The sequence below is a fragment of the Chiloscyllium punctatum genome, chromosome 1 (assembly GCF_047496795.1).
Source record: "Chiloscyllium punctatum isolate Juve2018m chromosome 1, sChiPun1.3, whole genome shotgun sequence".
In the NCBI taxonomy this organism is placed as follows: Eukaryota; Metazoa; Chordata; class Chondrichthyes; order Orectolobiformes; family Hemiscylliidae; genus Chiloscyllium; species Chiloscyllium punctatum.
The window spans coordinates 53817798-53840786 of NC_092739.1; the positions used below are offsets into that span (position 1 = coordinate 53817798).

The 22989-nt window shown below is 41.2% G+C and overlaps 1 protein-coding gene across 5 annotated transcripts in view; it reads right to left on the bottom strand.

Moving 5' to 3' along the window:
• kcnip4a (potassium voltage-gated channel interacting protein 4a) overlaps positions 1-22989 on the bottom strand; it is a 1126071-nt gene that overhangs the window by 318614 nt on the left and 784468 nt on the right. The gene's annotated exons all lie outside the window — the stretch shown is intronic.

A 22989-nucleotide genomic window follows, 5' to 3' on the forward strand; every position in this document is an offset into this window, starting at 1 on the left:
CCCTCAGGTCCTAGTAGAACCATGGATTTTAGTAAGGCATTTGATAGTAGTTTGTACATGGATTTTAATAAGGCATTTGATAAGGTTCCCCATGGTAGGCTTATGCGGAAAGTCAGGAGGCATGGGATAGAGGGAAATTTGGCCAATTGGATAGAAAACTGGCTAACCGGTAGAAGTCAGAGAGTGGTGGTAGATGGTAAATATTCAGCATGGAGTCCAGTTACAAGTGGAGTTCCGCAGGGATCAGTTCTGGGTCCTCTGCTGTTTGTAATTTTTATTAATGACTTAGAGGAGGGAGTCGAAGGGTGGGTCAGTAAATTTGCAGATGATACAAAGATAGGTGGAGTTGTGGACAGTGAGGAGGGCTGTTGTCGGCTGCAGAGGGACTTAGATAGGATGCAGAGCTGGGCTGAGGAGTGGCAGATGGAGTTCAACCCTGCCAAGTGTGAGGTTGTCCATTTTGGAAGAACAAATAAGAATGCGGAATACAGGGTTAATGGTAGGGTTCTTGGTCAGGTGGAGGAACAGAGGGATCTTGGGGTCTATGTACATAGATCTTTGAAGGTTGCCACTCAGGTGGATAGAGTTTGTAAGAAGGCCTATGGAGTATTATCGTTCATTAGCAGAGGGATTGAATTCAAGAGTCGTGAGGTGATGTTGCAGCTGTACAGGACTTTGGTTAGGCCACATTTGGAGTACTGTGTGCAGTTCTGGTCGCCTCACTTTAGGAAAGATGTGGAAGCTTTGGAGAGGGTGCAGAGAAGATTTACCAGGATGTTGCCTGGAATGGAGAGTAGGTCGTACGAGGATAGGTTGAGAGTTCTCGGCCTTTTCTCGTTGGAACGGCGAAGGATGAGGGGTGACTTGATCGAGGTTTATAAGATGATCAGAGGAATAGATAGAGTAGACAGTCAGAAACTTTTTCCCCGGGTACAACAGAGTGTTACAAGGGGACATAAATTTAAGGTGAAGGGTGGAAGGTATAGGGGAGATGTCAGGGGTGGGTTCTTTACCCAGAGAGTGGTGGGGGCATGGAATGCGCTGCCCGAGGGAGTGGTAGAGTCAGATTCATTGGCGACCTTTAAGCGGCATTTGGATAGGTACATGGATAGGTGCTTAATCTAGGATAGAAGTTCGGCACAACATCGTGGGCCGAAGGGCCTGTTCTGTGCTGTATTGTTCTATGTTCTATGTTCTATGTTCTAACCATCTTCTCCATAACCACTGTACTCAGGCATCTCAGTATCTTCGAGGAGAAAGTGAGGACTGCAGATGCTGGAGATCAGAGCTGAAAATGTGTTGCTGGAAAAGCGCAGCAGGTCAGGCAGCATCCAAAGAACAGGAATTCCTGAAGAAGGGCTTATGCCCGAAACGTTGATTCTCCTGTTCCTTGGATGCTGCCTGACCTGCTGCGCTTTTCCAGCAACACATTTTCAGCTCACATCTCAGTATCTTGCAAGTTTCAATCAGATCCTCACTCATCCTTCTAAACTCCATCGAATACAGACTCAGGGTACTCAAACATTCCTCATATGACAAGCCCTTCACTCACAGGGTCATTCGGCTAAATCTCCTCTGGACCGTCTCCAATGCCAGCACATCTTTTCTAAGATACAGGGCCCAAAACTACTCATAATATTTCAAATGCAATCTGACCAGAGCCTTATACAGCCTCAGCAGTATGTCTCTGATCTGGTATTTGAAATGAATGCTAACATTGCATTTGCCTTCCTAACTGCCAACTGACCCTTCAGAAAATCTTTAACTATTACTCCTAAATCTCTTTATGTTTCAGATTTCCAAGTCTTTCCCCATTTAGAAAATAGTTTATGTCCCTAATCTTGCAACAAAAGGCATAACCTCGTACTTTCCCACATTGTATTGCATCTGTCATTTCTTTGCTCACTCACCTAATCTATCCAAATATTTCTGCAACCTTCCTCCTTCCTCAACACTACTTGTCCCTCCACCTATCTTTGGGTCATCTGCAAACTTAGCAGCAATGACCTCAGTTTCTTTGTCCCAATAGTTAAAGTATAGCACAAGTAGTTGTGGTTCCAACACTGACCCCTGTGGAACTCCACTAGTCACCAACTGCCATCCTGAAAAAGACCCCTTTGTTCCCACTCTCTGCCTTCTATCAGTCAGCCAATCCTCCATCCATGCCAGTACCTTACCCCTAACACCATAGGGTCTTATCTTATTTAGTAACCTGCTGTGCAGCACCTTTTCGAAGGCCTACTGGAAATCCAAATACATTAATTCCACTTGGTCTCCTTTGTCTAACTTACTCATTACCTCCTCAAAGAATTCTAACAGATTTGTCAGGCATGACCTTCCCTTTACAAAATTGCTGACTTAGCTCTACTTTATCATGCATATCGGCAATCTCATTCTCCGTACAACGCAAGGAAATGTGAATTTATTCGGGAAAAACAATAAAAAAGTAAATTATTTAAATGGAGAGAAATTGAAAAATGTTAGTATGCACATACAGCAAGTGTATTGGGAGGCAAATAGAGTAGTGTTGTTTATTAGGAGAAAGTAAGGACTATAGATGCTGGTGAGTCAGAGTCGAAAAGTGTGGTGTTGGAAAAGCACAGCAGGTTAGGCAGCATTCCAGGAGCAGGAGAGTCAACGTCTCGGGCATAGCCTTTCATCAGGAATGTGGGTGGGTGGGAGGGGCTGAGAGATAAATAGGAGGGCGGGGGTGGCGGGAAGGAAGATGATAGGTAGATGCAGGTGAGGGTTGATTGGGATAGATCAGTGGGAAGGGTGGAGTGGATAGGTGGGAGAAGCACATCTGAGCCTATTCTTTAATTGGCTAACATTTTCATGTACATTTTACTGCAAGGAATTTTGAATAATTAGGAAAGGACAGAAATTATGATTTATTTTCTTCTTGGAGTTGTAGTAGACAGAGAAGAAGGTTACCTCAGATTACAACAGGATCTTGATTAGATGGGCCAATGGGCTGAGAAGTGGCAGATGGAATTTAATTCAGAGAAATGTGAGGTGCTGCATTTTGCAAAGGCAAATCAGGGCAGGACTTGTACATTTAATGGTAAGGTCTTGCTGAAGAAAGATACCTTGGAGTGCAGGTTCATAGTTCCTTGAAAGTATGGTCACAGGTAGATAGGATAGTGAAAAAGGTGTTTGGTATGCTTTCCTTTATTGGTCGGAGTATTGAGTACAAGAGTTAGGAGGTCACATTGCGGCTGTACAGGATATTGGTTTTGGAATATTATGTGCAATTCTAATCTCCCCACTATTGGAATGATGTTGTGAAACTTGAAAGGGTTCAGAAAAGATCTGCAAGCATATTGCCAGAGTTGGCTGGTTTGAGTCAAAGGGTGAGGCCGAATAGGCTAGCGCTTATTTCCCAGGAGCATTGGAGGCTGAGGGGTGACCTTATAGATGATTATAAAATCATGAGGGCAGGGTTTGGGTAAATAGACAAGGTCTTCTTCCTGGGGTGGGAGAGTCCAGAACTAGAGGGCATAGGTTTAGGATGAGAGGGGAAAGATATAAAAGGGACCTAAGGGACAACTTTTTCATGAAGAGGGTGGTGCGTGTATAGAATGAGCGACCAGAGGAAGTGGTGGAGGATGATACAGTTACAGCATTTAAAAGGCATCTGGATGGATATATGAATAAAAAGGGTTTGGAGGGATATTAGAGGATATTTAAAGGGATTTCAAGTGCTGGCAAATGGGATTGGGTTAGGTTAGGATATTTGGTTGTCATGGATGAGTTGGACTGAAGGGTCTGTTTCCGTGTTGTACATCTGTATGACTCTATGACTCAGGCATTGAACTCAGGTTAGTTTGTGAGCTGCTGTTGGCTCTCCTGCAGCTGAAATTCTTCACAAAGACATTGTTTTGATGGACATTTTTGATTGAATATATGTTGAATGAATCAATTCACAAGATCTGTCATAGATGTATCTGCAATTTAACATGTCATTTATATACATAAAATTGAGTGAAATTTGCTTGTGAAATCCCTTAATTTATGTTGATTCCTGTTTTAGGGTTTTGAGATCAGCTGAGATAGTATTTTACATTTGTTTCATTTGATTCATGAATAGTAGAAGTTTTTCTATTTTAAAAATTCTTGTTACTCCATTCTTCTAGCAAATAACTGGGATTTCCAGTAATTTTTAAAGTTACTATCTCCACTGAGATTGTAACATGTTATTTAAATTGAACTAACAGTATGTTAATACCATTTCATGCACACAGGTAGGCAAAGTCTTTTCCCTGGGGTGGGGGAGTCCAGAACTAGAGGGCATAGGTTTAGGGTGAGAGGGGAAAGATATAAAAGGGACCTAAGGGGCAAGTTTTTCACGCAGAGGGCGGTACGTGTATGGAATGAATTGCCAGAGGAATTGGTGGAGGCTGGTACAATTGCAACATTTAAAAGGCATCTGGATGGGTATATGAATAGGAATAGTTTGGAGGGATATGGGCCAGGTGCTGGCAGGTGGGACTAGATTGGGTTGGGATATCTGGTCGGCATGGACAGGTTGGGCCAAAAGGCCTGTTTCCATGCTGTACATCTCTATGACTCTATGGCTCTAATTTTCAATAGCATAACACTAAGATGTGAGGGACTGCCAACTGATGAAACCTGCTGCTCTTCAGACCAAGTCACTGTAGTATCCAAACTTCAGTTTCTTCTATAGAAATCAATAGGTGGCACAGTGGTTAGCACTGCTGCCTCACAGTGCCAGAGACCCGGGTTCAATTCTTGCCTTGGGTAACTGGCTGTGTGGAGTTTGCACATTCTCCCTGTGTCTACGTGGGTTTCCTCTGGGAGCTCTACTTTCCTCCCACAGTCCATAGATGTGCAGGTTAGGTGAATAGGCTAAACTGCCAGTAGTGTTAGGTGAAAGGATAAATGCAGAGGAATGGATCTTGGTGGGTTGTTCTTCGGAGGGTTAGTGTGGACTTGTTGGGCTGAAGGGCCTGTTTCCACACTGTAAGTAATCTAATCAATATTCATTTTCATGTTTGATTCATTTGTATGTTGGTAAGCTGATTCAAATATCCAGATGAGTTGTTTCATTTCTCTTTAAAAAAAGCACAAGCAAATAGCAACAGTGATCTCAGATGAATCACTGAATAGGAGAACATATGAAATTTCAAAATGTGATCCAGTACCGCTGAGATGCAATAAACAGATGGACAATCTAATGACTTGTTAATTAAAAGAAACAAGCCACCAGTGTCTCTCTCTACTCATTAGAGTCAATGCAAAAAAGTCAAGTTGAATCAAAGCCAGGACACAAAGCATGTATAAATGCTTTCCCTGTTTCGTGATACAAGAATAAGTTTCTTTAATTATCTCATAAACTTAGAGATCTGCAACCAATGACATCACATGAGCCGATGCATTCATTAATCTGTGTTACCAACTCACATTAAAGCTGTCTGGTAATAAAGAACCTCGGAACATTGGTAAGTGATGGACATGAACGCAGATGTAGTATTATGAGAGCATAGAATCTGAGGAAATAGGAATAGGAGTAGGCCATTTGGTACTTCAAACCTACTCTTCCATTCAATGCAAATTATCCTGGCTGATCAGCAGTACCTCATCTCACTTTCTCTCCATGACCTTTGATCCTTTACTGAAAGAGCTAATGTAGAGAATTCATAGGCTTACTACAAAGTTAAAAATCACACAACACCGGGTTATAGTCCAACAGGTTTAATTGGAAGCACTAGCTTTCGGAGCGCTGCTCCTTCATCAGGTGCAGCGCTCCGAAAGGTAGTGCTTCTAATTAAACCCGGTGGACTATAACCTGGTGTTGTGTGATTTTTAACTTTGTACACCCCAGTCCAACACTGGAATCTCCAAATCATGCTTACTACACACTAAGTGAAGAAATTTCTCCTCAACTCCACCTGAAACAGCTTCCCCAGTATCGTTGTGATCCCAGTTCTGGATTCTCAATTATTGGGAACATCCTTCCTGCATTTACCATGTCTAGTCCGTTTAGAAGTTTATAGGTTTCTATGAGAATCCCCCATCACACATCTAAACTCCCAGTGAATATATTCTGAATTTCTAGTGACACATTGGTCCTGCCATCACAGGAATCAGTCTGGTAAATTTTTGTTGCACCCCTTCCATAGCCAGAACATCCTTCCTCAGATGAGGAGACCTAAACTGCACTCAATATTACATGTGGTCTCACCAAGGCTCTATATAATTACAGCATCATGTCTTTGCTCCTGTTCTCAAATCCTCTCATTATGTAGATCAACATATAATTTGCCTTCTTCACCACCTGCATACTTAATTTCCAGTGACTGTTGTACAAGGACACCCAGGCCTCATTGCACTTCCTCCTTTCCTAATTTATCTCCATTCAGATAATAATCTGCCTTCCTGTTTTTGCTACCAAATTGGCCAGCCTCACATTGATCCACATTATTCTGCAACTGCCATGAATTTGTCCACTCACACACCCTGTCTGAATCACACTAAAGCATTCCTGCATCCTCCTCATAGCTAACCACCTCACCTGCTTTGTGTCATCTGCAAACTTGGAGATATTACATATACAGTATTTTCCTTATCTAAATCATTAATATGTATTGTAAATAGCTGGGGTCCAAGCACTGATACCCAATTACCTCACTAGTCACACCCTGCCACTCTTGTTATTCCCAGTCTTTATTTCCTGTCTGCTCACCACTTCACATGCCCCAGTTCCATGCAGTTTACCTTTAATGCTAATCTCTTAGGTGGGACATGATCAAAGCCTTCTGCAAGTCCAAATAAATCTCACCCATTGGCTCCCCCTCATCAACTCTATTCACCACATCCTCAAAATATTCTCGTAAATTTGTCAAGCGTGATTTCCCTTTTGTAAATCCATGCTAACTCTTGTCTGTCTCTGTCACTGTTTTTCAAGTATTCTGCTATTATATCTTGTGTCATAGACTAGCATTTCTTGCACTACTGATACCAGGCCAACTAGTCTATAATTCTTGGTTTTCTCTCTGCATCCCTTTTTATAATAGAGGGATTATATTAGATTACTTACAGTGTGGAAACAGGCCCTTCGGCCCAACAAGTCCACACCGACCCGCCGAAGCGCAACCCACCCATACTCCTAACCTAACACTACGGGCAATTTAGCACAACCGATCCACCTAACCTGCACATCTTTGGACTGTGGGAGGAAACCGGAGCACCCGGAGGAAACCCACGCAGACACGGGAGAATGTGCAAACTCCACACAGTCAGTCGCCTGAGGCAGGAATTGAACCCAGGTCTCTGGCACTGTGAGGCAGCAGTGCTAACCACTGTGCCACCGTGCCGCCCAGAGCTATTCTCCAATCTGCAGGAATTATTCAAAACTATATAGAATTTTGAAAAATGACCACAAATGCATCCACTATACCTAAGGCACTCCTTATATACTTTGGGATATAAATTGCTGAGCTCTGGGGATCTAGTGGCTTTCAACCTCATCCAATTCCCTTATGTTGTTTCCCTACTAAGGCTAATTTCCTTAAGTCCCTCCCTCTCATTATACTCTGTTTCCCCAATATTTTTGGACATTATTTGTTTTGTCCATTGTGAATTCAAAACCAAAATATGCATTTAATTGGTCTGCCATTTCTTTGTCTCCCATTTAACTTCCCCTGTTTCTGACTGTAAGAGACCTACATTTGACTTCACTAATCTTTTTCTCTTCTCATACTATATACACAGTTAAAGCATTTGCACTCTTTTTTAAATTGCACACTAATTCTAATTATGTTGTCTTTATTCTAAATGATTAATGTTAAATTGCTAATGCCAGTGAAAGACTGTCAATGATGAGTATTTTGCATAACACCTAACTAGCAGATAGTAGAGATGAAGTCAGGGGAATTTGAACAGTAAAGCAATGACTTTAAGTTCCACAGCTAGTTTATCTATTGCTTTTCTATCGAATAAGGGTTATTTGTTTTCATTGATTGATTGTACAAATAGTATGAAGAAACACTTTATTTTAGCATTTGATTTCTGACAGCATGGATTATATGCTAGTTTTTGAGTTGCCAAATTAACAAGCATTCCATTGAAAACATTGTTAAATATAAAAGTTATTTTATAACAATGAGCAAATTTGTTATTGATGTTAAGAAAAATTACAAATTTATATTTATAAATAGTGAACAATCTATGTTAACATTGTTAATCAGTATTCAGAAGGATGGGGGGGACGGGGGGGAATCTAATTGAAACATACAGAATAATGAATGGCCTGGACAGAGTGGATGTTGGGAAGATGTTTCCATTGGCTGGAGAGACTAGGACCCACAGGCACAGCCTTTGAGTAGAGGGAAGACCTTATAGAAAGAAATAAGGAGAAACGTCATCAGCCAGAGTAGTGAATCTATGAAATTCATTGCCACAGAAAGCTGTGGAGGCCAGGTCATTGTGTATATTTAAGACTGAGGTGGATAGGTTCTTGAGTATCAAGGGAATCAAGGGTTAAGGGGAGAAAGCAGGAGAATGGGGTTGAGAAACTTATCAGCCATGATCGAATGGCGGAGCAGATCTGATGAGCTGACTGACCTAATCTCTGCTCCTGTATTTCAGGTCTTATGGTCTAAGCACTGGTAATGAAATAAACTTTTCCAATAAATGATTCCAAATTAATACTAACTTCTTTTAATAAACTCTCAAAAGTCAATACTTCGCTGATTTCTAGCAAAATTCTGCCCAGACTGTTTCAAATACTGAAAAGGTTTGTTCTCATTTTCACCTCTCCCAAACACTAGATATATGTTACAGAAAATATTCCCTTGTGTATTCATTGCCAACCTTATAATGACTTTTGTGGAAGACTTATATTTAACTCAAAATGTTAATACTGTTTCTCTCACAGATGTAATTATTGCATATTAATAATTCATTTTAAGTTGGGAAATCTTAGCCTCATATATAAAAATTTGACAAACAATTATTCAAGTTAGCAAGCTGACTTTTTAAAAAATTAAATGTGCATTACTTATTTATAATATGCAATTAGAATTGATTAGGTTTATGGAAAACCTACAATAACTTAAATTTATGTGTGTTTTGTTGAAGGAAAATATCCAAAAAGTACCTCAAAAGATCACAAACCTTATCACAACCAAAAATTGACACCAGTCCAGAGAAGGAAATATTATGATCAGTAATCCAAAACTGAAATAGATTTCAAGGATGCTTTTATAGGAGTAACACAAAGACTAAGAATTTAAATTCTATTATGTATGCTGTGGCACTCAACTCCAAAAATCTAGTAATTTATCAAGAGACTATAAATGAGAGATATGAAAGCTGCTAACCTATTGTAAAACTCTAACTGGTTCCCATACACTGCTCTAATTTACTTAGTTTGGCCCTCGTGTGATTCTAACTTAATATTACATGTTTGACTCTTGCAAGGAAATGAAAGATGGACAATTTAGATTACCTTTAGTAGTATACTGGCATTTCAGTGACAAATTACAGAAATAGTTGGAACAGAGTGAAAAAGAACAGCCTGTTTGAACACATTGTGTTATTCTACCTCTCTCAGCATGATTGAGTGTATGGTTAATGTCAAAAGTAGTGATTTAGAGTTATCGGTATGGCTGCAATTTAGTTTGATTTAGGCTTCTCATGCACTGGACAAACTTTAATGCTTGCCTCTCTGGAGAGTTTGAACAGTTTTTGTCAGGGGAGGGGAGGGGAGGTGGGAGAGGGGTACGGTTTAATCAGGCAGGAGGGGACCCTTACATAGCCTTGATTAAGTCTACATCAGGAAGGACTGTGGACAGCTTTACTGTCTTGGCACAACTAAGACCACTAATGGGCAATTAGTTCCAAATGAAGGCTTCATCCAGCTGCTGCTGGTATCCACCTAATGGCAAGTGAGGAGCATTGCTTACATTGTCAGGATCTCAATAACCGATACAAAGAGCCAACATCTTGAAATGGGGTGGGAGGCACTGAAAGCTAGTTCTGGCCCATATCGCCAGCTCCAATCCTCCCATCACCTCACTTGTACCTGGGAGCATTGTGGTCTTTGGCCTTGGGTGGGTGTAGTACCAGCCACAACCACTAACTCCCAGTGGTGTTACTGAGAATGAATACCTGCCAGTATCAGAAACTGCGCTCGACTGGAGAACTATGACATTGATCCTAGATTTTGGGTGGGAATAGGGTCATAGCAAAGCAAAAATTGTGAAGGTTTTGAATTCACCAAAAGACCAGGAATAGTAATCAATGTAGAGAGGAGTCAAAATAAAGTTTTATGATATGACTTAAGACCTCAACATAACTTTAATTTTCCACTGGACAGAGTAAAGGTTTGATCAATATGTTTTATTTGGTCAAGATGAGCCACTGGAATTCCTTACCTGCTCTCTAATTGGCCATCTGCCTGTGCTGCACGTTGGTCCAGGTCTTGGGTGGCATGGTGCCTCACAGCTCCAGGGACCCAGATTCCATTCCAGCCTCAGGCGACTGTCTATGTGGAGTTTGCACATTCTCCCTGTATCTGCGTTGATTTCCTCCCACAAATCGAAAGATGTGAATTGGATAGGTTAGGTGAATTGGCTATGCTAAATTGCTTACCGTGTTCAGGGATGTGTAGGTTAGGTACATTATTCAGGGGTAAATACAGAGTATTACGTTCGGGGAATGGATGTGGGTGGGATACTCTTCAGAGGGTCGGTGTGGACTTGTTGGGCCAAAGGGCCTGTTTCCACCCTGTAGGGATTCTATGGTTTTTAGTAAATTGCTTGGATTGACATTTGAGCTTGAAACACCTTCACCCTCCACCTGTTGAAATCTGTGATGTAAAATGTTCCTCAGGGCATCAATTTTCCCGAAAAGGTAAACACCAAGAGTTGGATTTTGTGGTAATCTGCCAGTTGCGTTTTCAGTAGTGGGGCTATTGAGGGTAGGAATAAAATATGAGGATGGAAAGTCCACCATTTCCCTGCCCATCACCTGATCCACCCTCAAATAACCTGGTAGACAGAAGGAAAAGCCAGTCAAACTTGTGAATGACACATTCTGGTCCAACCTGACTTGTTCACCTCAGAACAGGGCTTCTGTTCAATCGGGACATTAATTCCAAACATTACTCTGTTCACTTCCAGATATGGGTGGTGCATGCACTCTTTTTTTGAACGAATAATTGTCCATGAACTTTCTGCCAAACCAGTTAACCAACATATCATGCCGCCCCCACCCCCATTCTTTATCATAAAGCTGTTAGCAGGTGGGTGTGAGACATCAGACTGCTTTTTAAATATAATTGATTAAAACAAATAGGCTTATAATATTTCCTGTGTGGCATGGTGGATCAGTGGTCAGCCCTGCTGCCTCATAATGCCAGGGACCCGGGTTCAATTCCTGCCCCGGCCACCTGTCTGTGTGGAGTTTGCATGTTCACCCAGTGTCTGCGTGGGTTTTTCCTGGGTACTCCAGTTTCCTCCCACAGTTCAAAGATGTACTGGTCGGGTGAATTGGCCATGCTAAGTTGTCCATATTGTTGGGTGCGTTAGTCAGGGGCAAATATAGGGCAGGGGATTGGGTATGGGTGGGTTACTCTTGGAGGGTCAGTGTGGACTTGTTGGGCCAAATGGCCTGTTTCCATACCTTAGGGAATCTAATCGAATGGCGGGGGAGGGGGGGGGGTGTCGTTGGTAGTAGCTTATGCTTATTGAGAGAACTCCACTCCACAAGATGTTACCCATAACGTTGTTCCCCCCTGTTGGACCTCCACAACCTGCCCTCAGCAAACAGAAAGACCATGCTACCGATTTCTCTCCATAAATGGAAAGGATTTATTTTACTCAAAGATTTGCAGGGGCCTGCATGTAGTTCCTCTGTCAAGTTCTGCTGCTCCTGGCTTTCTAGAACTGCCAGTCAATTAGATTGAACACAGAAGAAAAGGATACTGTACATGTTGGAAATCAAAAATGGGAAGCAGAATATAAAGCACAAGCAAGTAGAGTGAAATTGGAAAGATGTGACAGTAATAGTTCAAGTGGGATCCTTCATCACTTTTTGAACTATCAACCTATCTTATTTAAACTGCTATCTCCCTAGCTGTATACTTCCAGGATTTCCTACAATTTCTGATTACCTATCACAAGGTTCACTGCCTTGAAATGCATGGTGCACAGTCACTGAAGGTGACTGGGCTGGTTCACAAAGTGGTTAGTAATACAGAATCCTTGGCTTTATAAGCAGAAGCAATAAGTACAAAAAGGAAGAAAGATAATATGAACTTTTATAAACAAAACATGGTCTGGCTCAGCTGGAGTATAGGTGGAAAGATTGTGATCAGAGTTGGAAAAACGATTTCTATATTTAATTGGACTTTTAAAAATACCCATTTATCTTTAGATGACTTTGTCATGGAGATTTTGGGAAATGGGACTTCTGTTACAAATCTGTCAGTAATTCCTACATCCAGCATTAATGAAGATCTTTCCAGAGGCTCAAATAGAAGTTTCTGGAAAAGCTTAGTAGCTCTGGCAGCACATTTGGAGAGAAACCAAGGTTAATGTCTTGGGTCAAATGACCCTTCCTCAAGCGTCATTTGATCTAAGATGTTAACCCTGCTTTTTCTCCACGGATGCTGCCAGTGCTGCTGAGCTTTTCCAGTAATTTCCAATTTTGTCTCTGATTTACAGCAGCCATTGTTCTTTTGGTTTTTATTTATGGTCTTTCTTGAAGCCATTTCCCTGCGGTAGGGTGAAGCTTAAATGTCCAGCATACATTTCAAAAGTTATTGTGAAAGCTATTGTGATGTGAGCAGATAGGATGCGAGGTAGGTAAGGTGGGTGAGGGGATAGAATGCCAGGTAGGTAAGGTGGGTGAGGGGATAGAATGCCAGGTAGGTAAGGTGGGTGAGGGGATAGAATGCCAGGTAGGTAAGGTGGGTGAGGGGATAGAATGCCAAGTAGGTAAGGTGGGTGAGGGGATAGGATGCCAGGTAGGTAAGGTGGGTGAGGGGATAGAATGCCAGGTAGATGAGGGTGTAGGTTACTAAGTAGGTGAGGGTGTAGGGTTCCATGGTGACATGTGCTTGAGATGTCTAAGGTGGCAGATTTCTCAGGTGAGAAGTAAATGGATGAGTGCTTAGGGTAGGTTAGGTGTGTGAAAGTTGATGTTGGGTCAGAAGGGGAGGTTTGTCTGGACTGGGTCCTGTTCCAGGGCATGTAGCAGTGCTGGGCCAGAAGTGGGTGTGAAATATGAGAGGACAGGTTGGCCTCAGTAAGGTGCAAGTTTGAGATAGGGATGGTGGTGTTGAGCCAGATTTAAGGGAAGAGGAGACGTTAGCAGATAGGGCTATTGGATCCAAGAGTTCAGGTCAGTCAAGGGTTTGGAAGGGGGTGGGAGAGACTGGCAGCTATAGTTTAGTGAGGATCAGTGCTGAGCTAGAAGTTCAGCTTAATAGTTACCCAGGTGTTAGAATAGGTTTCTAATCTCAAACGTTTCCTTGGTAACTATTAAGTCTAAGTTAGTGTGAACCTTCAGAATTCTCCGACTTTAAGGAACTGTTGCAGAAAGTTGAATCCATAAGGGATTTGTCCATTAGAATTTTCGATTTTCTGTGCAATTCTCTCAGAGTCAGCTATGTCAGGCATTCCTCATGTTCCCAATGCCCAGCACCAGTCCACACTGCTCCAACAGCTATCTGTCAGTAAATTCTCTGAGCCAATTCTGGGCACTTCAGGAGGGATGTGAAGACTCAGAGAGGTGCTGAGAAACGTGGTCAGATTGACAGAGGTGAGAATGTTCTCCTTGGACATGTTTGAAAGAAAATTTGATAATGGTGCTCAAAATCCTGAATGTTCTAAACAAAAAAAAGTGAGAGACTGTTCCCATTGTGAAATTATCCAGATCCAAATGAGACTGATTTACGATGCTTGCAAAAGAACCAGGGTGAAAATGATGACTTTTTAAAAATATCTACAGCAAGTGTAGAGGGTCTTTGAAGTGCTGTTTTGAGTATGTCGTGAAAGCAGACTCAAATGTGACTTTCAAAAGGGAATTGGATAATGGGGGTGACACAGTGGCTCAGTGGTTAGCACTGCTGCCTCACAGTGCCAGGGATCCCGGTTCGATTCCTGCCTCGGGTGACTGTGTCTATGTGGAGTTTGCACATTCTCTCTTTGTCTGCGTGGGTTTCCTCTGGGAGCTCTGGTTTCCGCCCCCAATCCAAAGAAGTGCAGGTCAGGTGAATTGGCTATACTAAATTGCCCATAGTACTAGGTGCATTAGAGAGAGGTAACCACATGGTGGGAGAATGGGGGAATTGCTCTTCAGCAGGTCGGTGTGAACTTGTTGGGCCAAAGGACCTGTTTCCATAATGTAGGGAATCAAATCTAAAATGAAGATTTGGAAGCCTGGGAAAAAGTTGAAGAGTGGAACTCCTCGAGTCATTCTTTCAAAGAGCTGACATTGAGATGATGGGCCGAACAACTTTGTTCAGTACTGTAACCATTCCATGATAATACCTCAGTTTTCAACCTTTGCTACTGAGTTAATCTCCATTCTAACATATATGCAGCTTGAACCGAAATGAAAATGAAGATGTTGCCTCCTATGTTAAGAAAAAGACTTCCTTCTTCATTGTGGATATGACAAGTAATTTATTTTAAAAATGCAGGTCAGCTACTGGATCTTATGAAAATAGAAAGATTATGATTGAAAGTTAATTCATTGGCTTTCTTAACGTGTTTTTTGTTACAAGTCTGTTAAAAGGATACCAGAATCCCAAATGAAACACATGAGTAGATGTCAAAGTTTTATCTGTTGCATCTTTTATTTTAACATCAATAAACAACCTTTACAGCACAGCCAAAACACCTCGTCAGAACTGAAGATGATTGGATCTGACTTCAATGAGGAGGGTAAATTAAGGTTACATTTTTATACTATTAGATTTAATTTTTGGAAGTAGCAACTTTGCTAATAATGATTTGTCAAATAACACTGACATTGATGGACTGTGTCAGAAAATTTAGGTGGAATTTAATATTTTTGTTATAAACTCAGTTTCAAACAATGTTACCTTCAAACAGACCTGATTAGATTAGATTAGAATGTGGAAACAGGCCCTTCGGCCCAACCGAAGCACGACCCACCCATACCCCTACATTTACCCCTTACCTAACACTACGGGCAATTTCGCATGGCCAATTCACCTGGCCTGCACATCTTTGTGACTGTGGGAGAAACCCACATAGACACGGGGAGAATGTGCAAACTCCACACAGTCAGTCGCCTGAGGCAGGAATTGAACCAGGGTCTCTGGCTCTGTGAGGCAACAGTGCTAACCACTGTACCACCGTGCCGCCCTAAAGACTATTTGAAGACTATATGTGTAGTTAGAAGTTCAAAAGAAAGCATTTATGTAGCATTTTAGTGACCTCTACACATCCAGGAGATCGACTGAAGCACATAGGAAAATATAGTGAAGAGAAACAGGAGAATTCCATCTAGCACTAAGTGGATTTCACCATTCAACCGGATTATGGCTGATCTAAGTCACAACCATTTCTCACACCATATTCCTTGATGTCTTTACTATTTAGAAATCCATCAATCTCTGTTGTAAACATAGTCAAACATTGAGTTTTTGCAGAGTTCTGAGGCACAGAATTCCAATGAATCACCATTCTCTGAGACTCCTCCTTATCTCAGTCCTAAGCGGTCTAATCTTTATTATGAGACAATAGCATGCATGGACGTGTTTTTGGCTAAATCCAAAGGCATCCAGTTTTTGGAGGGTTTCTTGCTGCAAGGACTAGCCCTATTTTACTTAACTTAGTTCATTACCAATCACGCACATCTCTCACATTCGATTTATGCCACATCTTACAACGTGCTGTTGCCAAAACAACTTGCCACTCACTAGATATCACAGAATGCAATTACATCCCTTGCATCTGCGCCATGTTTAGAGGCCTGTTCTTCACCTGTGCAAACACTGTAAACCGGAGCAGCCCTGCACAGATCCTGATTTTGCCCCAGACAAGGCCGAGCGGATGAATGCAGCACTTTGCTTTGTAGGCAGGATCTTGGAGGTCTTGCTGGATGAGGTGGTGCACAGGCAGTTCTTGCCCTTACCCCAGAGCCAACCATTGATGTTATGAGACTAGGCCATGCCAACCTGGTCTGAGATTGCTACACAAGTTCAAGCAGCCTCAGGCAACTGGAGGAATACGCAACATCTTGGGAAGAAAGTCAATGTCATTCTCCACTCTGGCAGCATAAGTGCTCTGCTTTCAATTCTCTGATACCTCACACTCATCTATCCCTCTGTTACTGTAGCCACCATCATCTACTCCCCCAGTTAGGTTCATGCTACCAGTCACACAATTGCTTACAAAATGTTTCTTCATTCACCCTCACCCACTCCAAGCCCCGACACCAATAACCCTCTATGTCCTCCCTGCTGCTTATGCACTCACTCATTCAATTGGGAGAACTTCCCACATACACCAAAGTGACAGCTGTGCCAACCACTTTCATCTCCTGTAATACCTGTTTCATTCTCATTCTATGTGGAAAACAGATACCAATAGGGCAAAAAGACTCAAAGACGAGTGGTTTGTAACCCATCTGAGCTTTATGAGGACAGGGTCCTGACTGTGATCATCCGAGCAGGGCATGGACTGGTACCAGAGGCTGCTACAGTAGCAAAGCTGGTGGAATGCTTGCGAGAAGCCCAATGAGGTTTTTGTCAACTTGGGACAAACTTGTTGAACATTAACTATGTCCTAGATGTCAAGATGAGATTCTTATTAGGCAGTGTGGCTAGTTGCCTATTAAGGAGATTACTGTCTGCAAATCTCACTTTCTTAACACGCAGCTTTCTATTCCACCATGAGAAAACTGGGTGTTGACAATTCTCGACGTGGGAAGTCAAAGCCTGGTGACTATGACTCATCACTTGGTCCAAAAGGCTTCCATGCTGGACTCTAGGTGACAATATCTCAAAGGCACGCTGCACAGACACTGGCCACATGCACCCCACATCTGGGAACATTGGCATCTGACAAATACCAGCTTCTAAATGCTTTCATGGCAATCTCTGATGTACTTGCAAGGTGCTTCTCTTTAATACTTGGACTGTAGTGGTAACTATCATTGTAATCTTGCAGCAAGGGCACTTAGCGCTCAGGGACACACACCCAGCTCATGGACAGGACCAAGCAGCATCTCTGGGCTATTCACTTACTCTTTTAGTGCTCATTCACTTTGAACCCTCACTGGTAACTCACAGCTTCCCTGCCTTTCTACTTTGTCCCTTTAACCAGAGATTCAAGGCACACAATACTGCTGTATTTCCTTGCACAGATACAAAGCCAGAAAGCTTGTCACAGCTGTCAACAGTCCTCAGACAAGACAAACAATAGCCTTTGCTCGGAGGTCCTGGCGTAGTATGTCAAGGGGAGTTTTCAATGCCAGTCCAGGGGCTTGGACACAGTCAGTCAGCCATTTGGGGTCAGGGTCAGGATACTTTCCTCATAAAGGATGAGGAGCTGAATGTCAGACAGCCCACCATTCATTGTGACACTTTCTGCACTAGTGTGAGCTGTTTACCTCCTGGAATGAGTGGGTGGCAAGAAGTAAGGGAGATGAAGGCAGATTGCACAGCAGCACACGTTGGTGCAGCTGGAGACGTGTCCCTAGAGAATGGTTAGGCAAGGCAAAGAACATGTCGGGTTAGTGATGTGGGGCTTAGAGTTGGTGGGAGTGAATGAGGGAAGATGTTGCAAGCAAGTGAGAGTGGTAATGCTTGAGAGGGTTTAGTGTAAGCTAGGTACAGCAGCAGAGACAGAGTGAGTGTGAGGTTTCAGAGAGAAGTTAGTGGAGACAAGGTCATTGAATGTCTTCCTACATTGCTTGCCTTCCTCCAGTCAACTGAGACAACACTTAGCAAGATGGCAACCTCTGAGCAGGCTTGCACAAAATCTTGTAATGAACTCCTCTGACTTTCTTAAGAGGAGGATGTCTCCAATCCACCAACCAGCAGCACCCCAGGTTCCTGTTCACAAGATGCCAATTTCCCCCTGTCTGCCATGTCCAGGTCAAATGTCAGTAACCATGCAGAGCAGCTTCAGACTGATGGTGCTTGCCTGAGTGCACAATGACCATTTAAAGAAAGCGCTAGTGCCAGGGATGCTAGTCCATTTTGGGATATCCTGGCAATGCCAAGTTGTTGCAGCTAGGACAAGTGATAGAATTGGGTAAGAATAGAATGTGAGGATCGCTGCAGGAATGTGGTGGCCAGCTAATGAAGACAGTCAGGTAAGATGCAGTGAGAAAACCCACAATGCATCACAGAGAGAAAGACTTCAAATTGACACTCAGTTGAAAAAACATAAGGTTCAGCTCTGGCAATTGATATTCCCAGCTACTTGCTCCCATTTTCTGAGGGATTTCCCTCTACAGGACCATGTAACACTGTGGTATTTCTCCTCCTACACACCTGTAAGATTCAAGTGCCATACTTGTCAGTCTGGATCCCAATGTATACCCTGGTGTACAGTTTGGAAAAACTTGCATTGCAGCAATATTTTTGAATGTCTTTCTTTGAGGAGCAGCCTTCCTTTAACTGTGTGGGCTGCAGCTAGACTGCCTGAGCTTTCTGCTGCATGTAGAGCACATTGGCAGCTTTGACAAAGAGATGGCATTATAAATAAAAGATTTTAAAGATGGTACAGAGATAGCACCAAAACATTTAAATGAATTGGGGATGAATTGGGGGATGAATAACATGTTTTACCTCACTGGCTTAGTATTGGAGAACATGAGTTTCTGCCCAATCTGATTTTAGTTATTTAAGTTGTACGGTAAAGATTGGGCAGGACATGGAGAACTCACCTGCTCTTTCTTGAATAGTAAAATGGGATCTTTTAAAAATTGACCCGAGACTAAGGCACTGACAGATGACAGCTCCAAAACCGCACTCACTCCTTAGTGCACTGAAGTACAGCTTGGATTATAACATCAGGTTTCTGAAGTAGAACTTGAACAAAAGACCTTCTCAGTCAGAAATGAGGATGCTGACAGTAATGCAAGACTGACACTTGGATAATGTACAGAATTCACATACAGGCTCGTAAATGGCTGTGTTTCCTGCCTTCACAACTGCAGGAGGCACACTCACCATCCATGCAATCGCAAAGCCTCTGACACCTGCCTGCATCAAAAATATAGGACTACCTACGAGTGATGCAGATATGTTTTAACAAGTGCAGCATAAATAAAGTATTTCTGTTTTAAACCAATGTTTCGATTCAAATCAATTCAATTCAATTCAAATCCTGGGATACTACTTTGTTTATCAAACCACTCCAAACACTTGGCCACTTCCCTCTGCATCTCCCTGGCTGTCCCATTCCCAACTCCTCACTGCCTCCTTCCACAATGGCCAGGGAGATTGTGAGGAGGTTGATAGGTGAAGCCACTAATGGGGCAGCAGCAAAGCAGGTCAGATTTTCAAACAGCCACATTATTTCCTAGTATTAATTTCAGTGATCCCAGACATGCTGCAGAACCACAAGTGGCGAGTCTGCAAGCTGTGCTGGCTGAAAGAAAATTTGGAACAATTAGTGTTTCTGCATTTCAGAGTTCTGCTATGGGAATCTTACAGAATACAGGAGCGGGAGTGATGGTGGTGGTGGTACTTCATGGGGGGTGCTGAAAATATGTTAAAAACAGAACAATCTGCAAAAGAATGGGACATTTGGTAACCCTGGTGAGTGGCTTTTAGTTCTGATACTCCTTGTCATCTAAAAATCACGTGAGCTTGTGGACTTCCGAAAATTTACATCTGAAAATTTCAATTGGGAGCGTATAACAGATGCAGACCCTGAACTGCATACGTACCTACTTGCTCAGTCAATTAGAGGGGCGAGCTTTGGTGACCGAACTAATGTGTAAAAAGCCAACCAACTATTGAAGGAAGATTTATTCACACAGTCTAGCTCCAGAACCCAAGATACAGCTGACATCTGCTGGGATCCTCCAAGTAAGGTTATGAATTAATTTGATAAAATTGTCAATTATCCAATCATAGACACACCACTCGATGACTCTTATCTGTTTCAGAAATCCTTGATTAAAAATATCCTATTAGAAACAGGTCTCAAGGTTAAAAATTGTTTCTACATGTTTTCATAGCAAAGTCTACAGGTTTCCAGAGAGGCTGGATTTACTAACGACAAAACATGCAGTATCAAGTGGGGAAATGTTCTGTTTTGAAACTGTACTGATCTGTGAGACAGCAGCATTACACAATTTACACTTATTCCTTTAGTTAAAGAGCTCATGCCATGAAAAAAAATGTTTGGCAACTTTTTTTTAAAACTGAAAGTGGAAAACAACAATAACTGTTAGATATTTGATACCAATCACGTATTGTGGGTTGGATAGCTAGACTGGTGAAGCAGAGTGACACTTACAACATGAGTTCCATTCCTATACTGGCTGAGTTTTCCATCAAGGACTCACCTTCTCAACCTCGCCCCTTGCCTGCTGCATGGTGTCCCATGGGTTAAATCACCACCAGTCATCTCTCTTTAATGAGAGAGCAGCCCTATGATCTTCTAGGACTATAGTGAGTCGACATTCATGTATTAATGATGTGCTGCTATTATTTAAGTCATCATGTGTGCCTCTTTAAATTGAAAGTATCTTCAATGTTTGACTATATTCAATATCAATATAAAATGTTGGCTCCTATATTTTTTCTAAACAAATTGAATAAAGAAATAAAATTCAATTTCAATTCTCCAATGCATCCCTAAACAAGATAAAATATTTTCACCTTTTAGAAAGCCTTAGTAAATGATTGCTAAATTTCTTCTTAAGAGGATTTTCTTTCTTAAAATGTAAACGTATTCCATCTTCACAAGATCAATACTATTATGTCGTGCAAATACATACCTCATATGAATGCATTCATTATTAAAAGGTGTAAATATTATTCATGGAAACTCATCCCTTATAAATTTTCATTGAAGTATTTCTCTGTGGAAATTTGCCATAAACACTGTTTTATTTTTGATTATCAGATTTGCAAAACCAAAAGGCCCACAGACTGCACAGATTGTGTGAAGAAACTGTGACAATGAATTCAATGTTTCGGCTGGGCTGAAGTGACATTTTGAAAAGTCAAGAAGAATGAAGCTATGCTGTGGATACTCCACCTTTTCATCTGCTCTTTTATTATTTTTACCATAAATGGATTTGCTATTTCAAAAAAAAATCACCATTAAATAAATGCGTTAGGATGTTGGAAATACAACTTTTTCTTTGTTCATAGAAAGCTTTCTGTTTCTGTAAAGATTTTAGCATCATAATCGCAACTGCCAAAAGGCTGCAAAACAGTTCTCACATTATGTGATAACATACCAAGATAGAAATAAAATTTCACTTACTGTTGTGCATTACAGCTTTGTATTAAGGATTCAGAAGTCAACTGTTTGTGTTGCAGGGCATTGGCAGAGGCTTTATTTAACATCTGTCAGTATTTCAATTTGGCTCGTTAAATCTGGAGATGTGCAGCAAATTATTTCCAAGTGGATAGGTGAAAATAACCTTTGTGTGTGCTCTGCTTTTATTGTTCATTCCAAAAGCTGTTTCTCATTTCAAAATCTGAGGAGGTTATGGTGACACAGCTACATAATTGTTTTAGGCTGCTCTGGCCTGATGGAGTGATTAGGAATTTTGAAACCTGCATTATGTCCTGATGCTATCAAAGTCTGACCAGACTTTGCACACACGTACAAGTTTCAGCCCTATTCTCTAGCTGCTGGGTGCCAGGAGATAGAAAGTGAAATTCTCATTATTGCAGCAAAACAAAGAAAGGGTGCCAAGTATAAATGAGGCCATGTGTTTTATACAAACAAACAAACAAACAAACTCCCAGTCCAGAAATATTCAGCTGAGATGAAGCTTTTTCTCATTGGGTTAGTGATGACCTATTACAAACTATCAAATTAATTACACAAGAGGTGACTAATGTCATAAAGATGAAACAAATCAATATATTAGTTTAATTTGCTGAAAGAACATTGTGTAAATACTTATTATAATTTACATAAATGTTGTTATCTTTGTTGATGTTAATTTTGCCTGTTTTTGATTCAAATTGGTTTAAGTTTTGTAAGCACTTCAACAGAACTACAATGAATATTGTTAACATTTTATTTTAAATTGTAGAATATAGATTAAACACTATTTGTCTGTTGTCAGTTATTGTAGCTTATTTTGCCTGAATGAGTTGTTAAATTCTAAATAATATCATAGTTCAGATTATGTAGAACTTCAAAAAAAATGCATTCATTCCGATGTTCACACCAGATATCTGTTTTTATGCAGCTTACACATGGAGAATAAATTTCCATGCCAAAAACATCAACATATAAGATCCGAATATGGATAAATTTAATTCCTAAAAAAGAGCTCCCCTGGGACACTAAAAAAATCTGGAACATTTTCTTAGAGGGAAGGTGAAAATATTTAAAACTTAATGACAATAACAATTCATTACTGAATAAGGTAATTAAATCTTTCACTTTGTTCATGATGACTGGAAGACAATAAAAAAACTTAAGAAATAGACTTCAAGGTTAGTTATAGCTTGTGAAAATAAAATGCAAATAAAATATATCAAATAAAAAATACACTTTTACCAATTCTTTATAAATCTTTATCTCATCAACATTTGCTGTTGGTTTTCAAATAAGCTACTAACAGCTGAAAGACGGGTGATACAAAGGCTTTTTTTTAAACATAGCCGACTGCTTCATTACCTTTACATCAGCTTCAACAAAACTAAACTGATTCATAAGGCATATTGATTTTGTCCTATTCACTCTCAGGCATGTAAGGGGAAGAATATACCAAGCAAAGTATTACAGAAATATAAAGAGAAAAAGTTATCTCAGTTAATTTTTCACTGTA